This window comes from Triticum dicoccoides, chromosome 4B (assembly GCF_002162155.2).
Source record: "Triticum dicoccoides isolate Atlit2015 ecotype Zavitan chromosome 4B, WEW_v2.0, whole genome shotgun sequence".
NCBI classification, from domain to species: domain Eukaryota; kingdom Viridiplantae; phylum Streptophyta; class Magnoliopsida; order Poales; family Poaceae; genus Triticum; species Triticum dicoccoides.
Genome location: NC_041387.1, coordinates 351,069,896 through 351,078,367, shown reverse-complemented (window position 1 = coordinate 351,078,367; position 8,472 = coordinate 351,069,896).

The following is an 8,472-nucleotide window of genomic DNA, read 5'->3' as shown; positions in this document are numbered from 1 at the left end:
ATTTTGCTAATCTTTATGACATGCATCAACTGCAGTTGCTCCCGAGGCGGTGGACTAGGACAGCCCCTGTACATTGTGTCTTGTCCGGAGATATCAGAAGAAATGAGATATCAGAAGAAATGAAAAAATCTCTGAAAGAGGCTCTCACTCCGCTTTATAACCAACTAGTACATATGCCCGTGTGTTGCAACGAGGAAATAAATAAATGTGTCCATCAAAACGCCCATCGGTGGCATGACAACATCCTGGGAGGCAGGTCCTGGGAGGCAGGTAGGCGCATGCCGAGGTGTCGAAGAAATACATATCATGTTTTAGTCTCCATTAACCATGGTGAATGGATGTCATGCCCACTGAATGAGTAGGAATGTTGCATGGTCATTCTTTTTTAATCATTGCATGCAAAATTTAATGCATTTATAATCTAAACAGATGAGTGAAAGAAATAAAAATAGGACTAACAAACAAAAAGGATAATGAGATAAAAGTCAACAAACCGGAATGAGGAAGAGCATATATGTATCATACCTGACTCCCCAACGCTTGCTTTAATTGAAAAGGAAGAGAGGGAGCCCATCAGTCAGCGCAGCCCAACATCATCGGGCCCAACCTAACTTTCCATTTCGAGGTCGGCCCACCTACTCCCGTTAACCTAGCAGCCAGGGAGACCTATCCCCACAATTGCCCCATCGATCCCCTCGTCTCCCTCCACCGCTGCCCCACGCCGGCCTCGACCCTCACCTTCCTCCGCACGCGCCGGTGACTGCCGGCGCCGCCGGGAAGCCAAGCAGATGAGCACGCCCCCTGCCCGTTCTCCGCTCCTCCTCTCCTTACTCCTTCTCACTTCTCTCAGCAGGAGCTCGCCATGGACGCCTCTGCCTCGCACTACCCACCGGATCTGGTTCTCCATGTCGAGATCCGCCCGTTCCCTTCTTTGATCGATTCGTGTCTGCCTCATCCTCCTGACCTCTGCTTGCGGATTAGTTTGGTCGCTTGTTGAAATCATTAGTTTGTAAGTATATGAACTGGTTAGATTGGGTGTAAATTCACGATGTGGGATTATTATTAGTCAAACAAGCACAAGGCGACGTATAATTCTTTGTGGAGAAACAGTCGAATTGCTTTTACTCACTTTTGGACGGTGTGTTTATTTTCATAAAAGTCAAGTGGTTTTCTATAAAAACATCCGCGATGGTGAACCCCACATAAGCAATAGCCGCTCTATTAGAGCATCTCCAATAGCATGTGTATATTTGGATGTCTATATATTTATATAGACAGTGGTCTAAAAAGATTCCTTCATATACACATCTAATTTTGCATCAGAACGTCTATGTACAAGGACCATGACAGGTGGGCCATTGCTGGGGAGAGGAAGAAATCATAATTACAGCTGAGTTTAGACAACGCCTTCATATTGTCTAGGCGTGGACATTGTCGAGGTCGATTTAGAGGATGCGTATATTTGGACGACCATATAGACAAGCTGTTGAACGCCTGTTTTGGGCCCACCTCGTAGAAAACGAGTATAGACATCTATATAGACAAGCTACTGGAGATGCTCTTAGTAGGTAAAAAAGTATATGGCGAAACAATAAGTAGTGAGAAAACTCTTTTACACGACAGATCCTGGGATTATCAGATAACACAAATGCACACCACTATGTTGTTGAGAAATAATACAGGCAGGTTTGAATACAATGCTCACACCCAGGGCAATTTGTCGTTTCTTGTCCTACACTTCCTACGAAGTATTTGTAACGCCTTAGATTTAATCGTACATTAATTATACACGCTCTTATGAAGTATTTGTGACGCCTCAGATTTAATCGCACATGCCTTAGATTTAATCATACACTAATTATACACAAACATGTACGATCAAAATAAGGGACCCATGGAAAGATATCATAGGACAACTCTAAATACAAATTAAAGTCATACAAGCTTTATACTACAAGGCAAGGGCCTCGAGGGCTCGAATACATAAGCTCGAATATAAACAAGTCAGCAGAAGCAACAATATCTGAGTACAGATATAAGTTAAACAAGTTGTCATAAGATGGCTAGCACAAACGGGGATACAGATCGAAGAGGCGCAAGCCTCTTGCCTGGGATCCTCCTAAACTACTCCTGTCATCGTCAACGGTGGCATCTCCTGGGCTCCACCATCTGGTTGCAGCATCCGAGAAGAACGGAAAGGGGGAAAAAGAGGGAGCAAAGCAATCGGGAGTACTCATCCAAAGTACTCGCAAGTAAGGATCTACACTACATATGCATTGGTATCAATGAAAGGGGTAATATCTATGGACTAAACTACAGAATGACAGAATAAAGGGGGAGAAGCTAGTCCTACGAAAGATTATGCTTCTGGCTGTTGGAAATATGCCCTAGAGGCAATAATAAAAGTATTATTATATTTCAATGTTCATGATAAATGTCTTTTATTCATGCTATAACTGTATTATCCGGAAATCGTAATACACGTGTGAATACTTAGACCACAATATGTCCCTGGTGAGCCTCTAGTTGACCAGCTCGTTGTGATCAACAGATAGTCATGGTTTCCTGACTATGGACATTGGATGTCGTTGATAACGGGATCACATCATTAAGAGAATGATGTGATGGACAAGACCCAATCCTAAGCATAGCATAAAAGATCGTGTAGTTCGTTTTGCTAGAGCTTTGCCAGTGTCAAGTATCTCTTCCTTCGACCATGAGATCGTGTAACTCCCGGATACCGTAAGAGTGCCTTGGGTGTATCAAACGTCACAACGTAACTGGGTGACTATAAAGGTGCATTACAGGTATCTCCGAAAGTATCTGTTGGGTTGACACGGATCGAGACTGGGTTTGTCACTCCGTATGACGGAGAGGTATCTCTAGGCCCACTCGGTAATGCATCATCATTATGAGCTCAATGTGACCAAGGTGTTGGACACGGGATCATGCATTACGGTACGAGTAAAGTGACTTGCCGGTAACGAGACTGAACAAGGTATTGGGATACCGACGATCGAGTCTCGGGCAAGTAACGTACCGATTGACAAAGGGAATTGCATACAGGGTTTGATCGAATCCTCGACATAGTGGTTCATCCAGTGACAACATCGAGGAGCATGTGGGAGCCATCATGGGTATCCAGATCCTGCTGTTGGTTATTGACTGAGAGCGTCTCGGTCATGTCTGCATGTCTCCCGAACCCGTAGGGTCTACACACTTAAGGTTCGGTGACGCTAGTGTTATTAGGAAGACTAGTATGTGACTACCGAATGTTGTTCGGAGTCCCGGATGGGATCCTGGACGTCACGAGGAGATCCGGAATGGTCCGGAGGTAAAGATTTATATATGGGAAGTTGTCAAACGGACACCGGGAAGTTTCGGGGTCATACCGGTATTGTACCGGGGCCACCGGAAGGGTTCCGGGGGTCCACCGGGAGGGGCCACCCCTCCCGGGGGGCCACATGGGCTGCGTGGGGCAGGGAGCCAGCCCCTGGTGGGCTGGCCGCACCCCCCTCCCTTGGGCCCATGCGCCTAGGGTTGAGGGGGAACCCTAGAGGGGGCGCCCCCCTTGGCTTGGGGGGCAAGCCACCCTCTCCCCTCTCCCCTAGGCCGCCGCACCCCCCCCTAGATGGGTTCTAGGGGGCCGGCCCCCTTCTCCCTTCCCCCTATAAATAGAGGGGTGAGGGGAGGGCAGCCGCACCACCCTCCAAGGCGCAGCCCTCCCCTCCCCAACACCTCTCCTCCTTTGTTGTGTGCTTGGCGAAGCCCTGTCGGAGTACTGCCTCTCCACCATCACCACGCCGTCGTGCTGCCGGTGGAGCTGTCTTCCTCAATCTCTCCTTTCCCCTTGCTGGATCAAGAAGGAGGAGACGTCTCCCGTCCCGTACTTGTGTTGAACGCGGAGGTGCTGTCAGTTCAGCACTTGGTCATCGGTGATTCGAATCACGTCGAGTACGACTACATCATCACCTTGCAAGCTTCCGCACGCGATCTACAAGTGGTATGTAGATGCAAACTCTCTCCCTTGACTCGTTGCTTAGATGAACTCATAGATGGATCTTGGTGAAACCGTAGGAAAAATTTTAATTTTCTGCAACATTCCCCAACAGTGGCATCATGAGCTAGGTCTATGCGTAGTTCTCTTTGCACGAGTAGAACACAATTTTGTTGTGGGCGTGGATTTTGTCATCTTACTTGCCTCTACTAGTCTTTTCTTGCTCAACGGCATTGTGGGATGAAGCACGTACGCTTACGTGAGACCGGTTCCACCGACTGACATGCACAAGTTGCATAAGGTGGCTGGTGGGTGTCTGTCTCTCCCACTTTAGTTGGAGCGGAATCGATGAACAGGGCCCTTATGAAGGGTAAATAGAAGTTGACAAAATCACGTTGTGGTGATTCGTAGGTAAGAAAACGTTCTTGCTAGAACCCAATTGCAGCCACGTAAAAGATGCAACAACAATTAGAGGACGTCTAACTTGTTTTTGCAGCGATTGATCATGTGATGTGATATGGCCAGAAGTTGTGATGAATGATGAATTGTGATGTATGAGATCATGTTCTTTGTAATAGGATTCACGACTTGCATGTCGATGAGTATGACAACCGGCAGGAGCCATAGGAGTTGTCATTATTTTTTGTATGACCTGCGTGTCATTGAATAACGCCATGTAAACTACTTTACTTTATTGCTAAACATTAGTCATAGAAGTAGAAGTAGTCGTTGGCGTGACAACTTCATGAAGACACGATGATGGAGATCATGATGATGGAGATCATGGTGTCAAGCCGGTGACAAGATGATCATGGAGCCCCGAAGATGAAGATCAATGGAGCTGTATGATATTGGCCATATCATGTCACAACTATATAATTGCATGTGATGTTTATTATGTTTATGCATCTTGTTTACTTAGGACGACGGTAGTAAATAAGATGATCCCTTACAAAAATTTCAAGAAGTGTTCTCCCCTAACTGTGCACCATTGCTACAGTTCGTCGCTTCTAAGCACCACGTGATGATCGGGTGTGATGGATTCTTACGTTCACATACAACGGGTGTAAGACAGTTTTACACAGCGAAAACACTTAGGGTTAACTTGACGAGCCTAGCATGTGCAGACATGGCCTCGGAACACGGAGACCGAAAGGTCGAACACGAGTCGTATGGAAGATACGATCAACATGAGAATGTTCACAGACGATGACTAGTCCGTCTCACGTGATGATCGGACACGGCCTAGTCGACTCGGATCGTGTAACACTTAGATGACTAAAGGGATGTCTAATCTGAGTGGGAGTTCATAATTTGATTAGAACTTAATTATCATGAACTTAGTCTAAAACCTTTGCAAATATGTCTTGTAGATCAATGGCCAACGCTAATGTCAACATGAACTTCAACGCGTTCCTAGAGAAAACCAAGCTGAAAGATGATGGCAGCAACTATACGGATTGGGTCCGGAACCTGAGGATCATCCTCATAGCTGCCAGGAAACAATATGTCCTAGAAGGACCGCTAGGTGACGCTCCCGTCCCAGAGAACCAAGACATTATGAATGCTTGGCAGTCTCGTGCTGATGATTACTCCCTCGTTCAGTGCGGCATGCTTTACAGCTTAGAACCGGGGCTCCAAAAGCGTTTTGAGCACCACGGAGCATATGAGATGTTCGAAGAGCTGAAACTAGTTTTTCAAGCTCATGCCCGGGTCGAGAGATATGATGTCTCCGACAAGTTCTACAGTTGTAAGATGGAGGAAAACAGTTCTGTCAGTGAGCACATCCTGAAGATGTCTGGGTTGCACAACCGTATGACCCAGCTGAACATTAACCTCCCAGATGAGGCGGTCATTGACAGAATCCTCCAGTCGCTCCCACCAAGCTACAAGAGCTTTGTGATGAACTACAACATGCAGGGGATGGAAAAGACCATTCCTGAAGTGTTCTCGATGCTGAAGTCAGCAGAGGCAGAAATCAAGAAAGAACATCAAGTGTTGATGGTCAATAAGACCACTAAGTTCAAGAAGGGCAAGGGTAAGAAGAACTTCAAGAAGGACGGCAAAGATGTTGCCGCGCCTGGTAAGCCAGTTACCGGGAAGAAGTCAAAGAATGGACCTAAGCCTGAGACTGAGTGCTTTTATTGCAAAGGGAAGGGTCACTGGAAGCGGAACTGCCCCAAATACTTAGCGGATAAGAAGGCCGGCAACACCAAAGGTATATTTGATATACATGTGATTGATGTGTACCTTACCAGTACTCGTAGTAACTCCTGGGTATTTGATACCGGTGCCGTTGCTCATATTTGTAACTCACAGCAGGAGCTGCGGAATAAACGGAGACTGGCGAAGGACGAGGTGACGATGCGCGTCGGGAATGGTTCCAGAGTCGATGTGATCGCCGTCGGCACGCTGCCTCTACATTTACCTACGGTATTAGTTTTGAACCTTAATAATTGTTATTTAGTGCCAAGTTTGAGCATGAACATTGTATCTGGATCTCGTTTAATACGAGATGGCTACTCATTTAAGTCTGAGAATAATGGTTGTTCGATTTATATGAGAGATATGTTTTATGGTCATGCTCCGATGGTCAATGGTTTATTCTTAAAGAATCTCGAGCGTAATATTACACATGTTCATAGTGTAGATGCCAAAAGATTTAAAGTTGATAACGATAGTCCCACATACTTGTGGCACTGCCGCCTTGGTCACATTGGTGTCAAGCGCATGAAGAAGCTCCATGCCGATGGACTTTTAGAGTCTCTTGATTATGAATCGTTTGACACGTGCGAACCATGCCTTTTGGGAAAAATGACCAAGACTCTGTTCTCCGGAACAATGGAGCGAGCAACCAACTTGTTGGAAATCATACATACCGATGTGTGCGGTCCAATGAGCGTTGAGGCTCGCGGAGGATATCGTTATGTTCTCACTCTCACAGATGACTTGAGTAGATATGGGTATGTCTACTTAATGAAACACAAGTCTGAGACCTTTGAAAAGTTCAAGGAATTTCAGAATGAGGTAGAGAATCAACGTGACCGAAAGATAAAATTCTTACGATCAGATCGTGGAGAAGAATACTTAAGTCACAAATTTGGTACACACTTAAGGAAATGTGGAATCGTTTCACAGCTCACGCCGCCTGGAACACCTCAGCGAAACGGTGTGTCCGAACGTCGTAATCGCACCCTATTGGATATGGTGCGGTCTATGATGTCTCTTACCGATTTACCGCTATCATTTTGGGGATACGCTCTAGAGACAGCTACATTCACTTTAAATAGGGCACCGTCTAAATCCGTTGAGACGACACCGTATGAATTATGGTTTGGAAAGAAACCTAAGCTGTCGTTTCTAAAAGTTTGGGGATGCGATGCTTATGTCAAGAAACTTCAACCTGAAAAGCTCGAACCCAAGTCAGAAAAATGCGTATTCATAGGATACCCTAAGGAAACTGTCGGGTATACCTTCTACTTAAGATCCGAGGGCAAAATCTTTGTTGCCAAAAACGGATGCTTTCTGGAAAAAGAGTTTCTCTCGAAAGAAGTAAGTGGGAGGAAAGTAGAACTCGATGAAGTACTACCTCTCGAACGGGAAAGTGGTGCAGCTCAGGAAAATGTTCCTGTGATGCCCACACCAACTGAAGAGGAAAACAATGATGATGATCAAGGTACTTCGGATCAAGTTACTGCTGAACTTCGTAGGTCTACAAGGACACGTTCCGCACCAGAGTGGTACGGCAACCCTGTCATGGAAATCATGTTGTTAGACAACAATGAACCTTCGAACTATGAAGAAGCGATGGCGGGCCCGGATTCCAACAAATGGCTTGAAGCCATGAAATCCGAGATAGAATCCATGTATGAAAACAAAGTATGGACTTTGACAGACTTGCCCGATGATCGGCGAGCGATAGAAAACAAATGGATTTTTAAGAAGAAGACGGACGCGGATGGTAATGTTACCATCTATAAGGCTCGACTTGTCGCTAAGGGTTATCGACAAGTTCAAGGGATTGACTACGACGAGACTTTCTCTCCCGTAGCGAAGCTGAAGTCCGTCCGAATCATGTTAGCAATTGCCCATACTATGATTATGAGATATGGCAGATGGACGTCAAAACGGCATTCCTTAACGGGCATCTTAAGGAAGAACTGTATATGATGCAGCCGGAAGGTTTTGTCGATCCTCGGAACGCTAACAAAGTATGCAAGCTCCAGCGATCCATTTATGGACTGGTGCAAGCATCTCGGAGTTGGAACATTCGCTTTGATGAGATGATCAAAGCGTTTGGGTTTATGCAGACTTATGGAGAAGCCTGCGTTTACAAGAAAGTGAGTGGGAGCTCTGTAGCATTTCTCATATTATATGTAGATGACATACTCTTGATGGGAAATAATATAGAATTTCTGGACAGCATTAAGGCCTACTTGAATAAGTGTTTTTCAATGAAGGACCTTGGAGAAGCT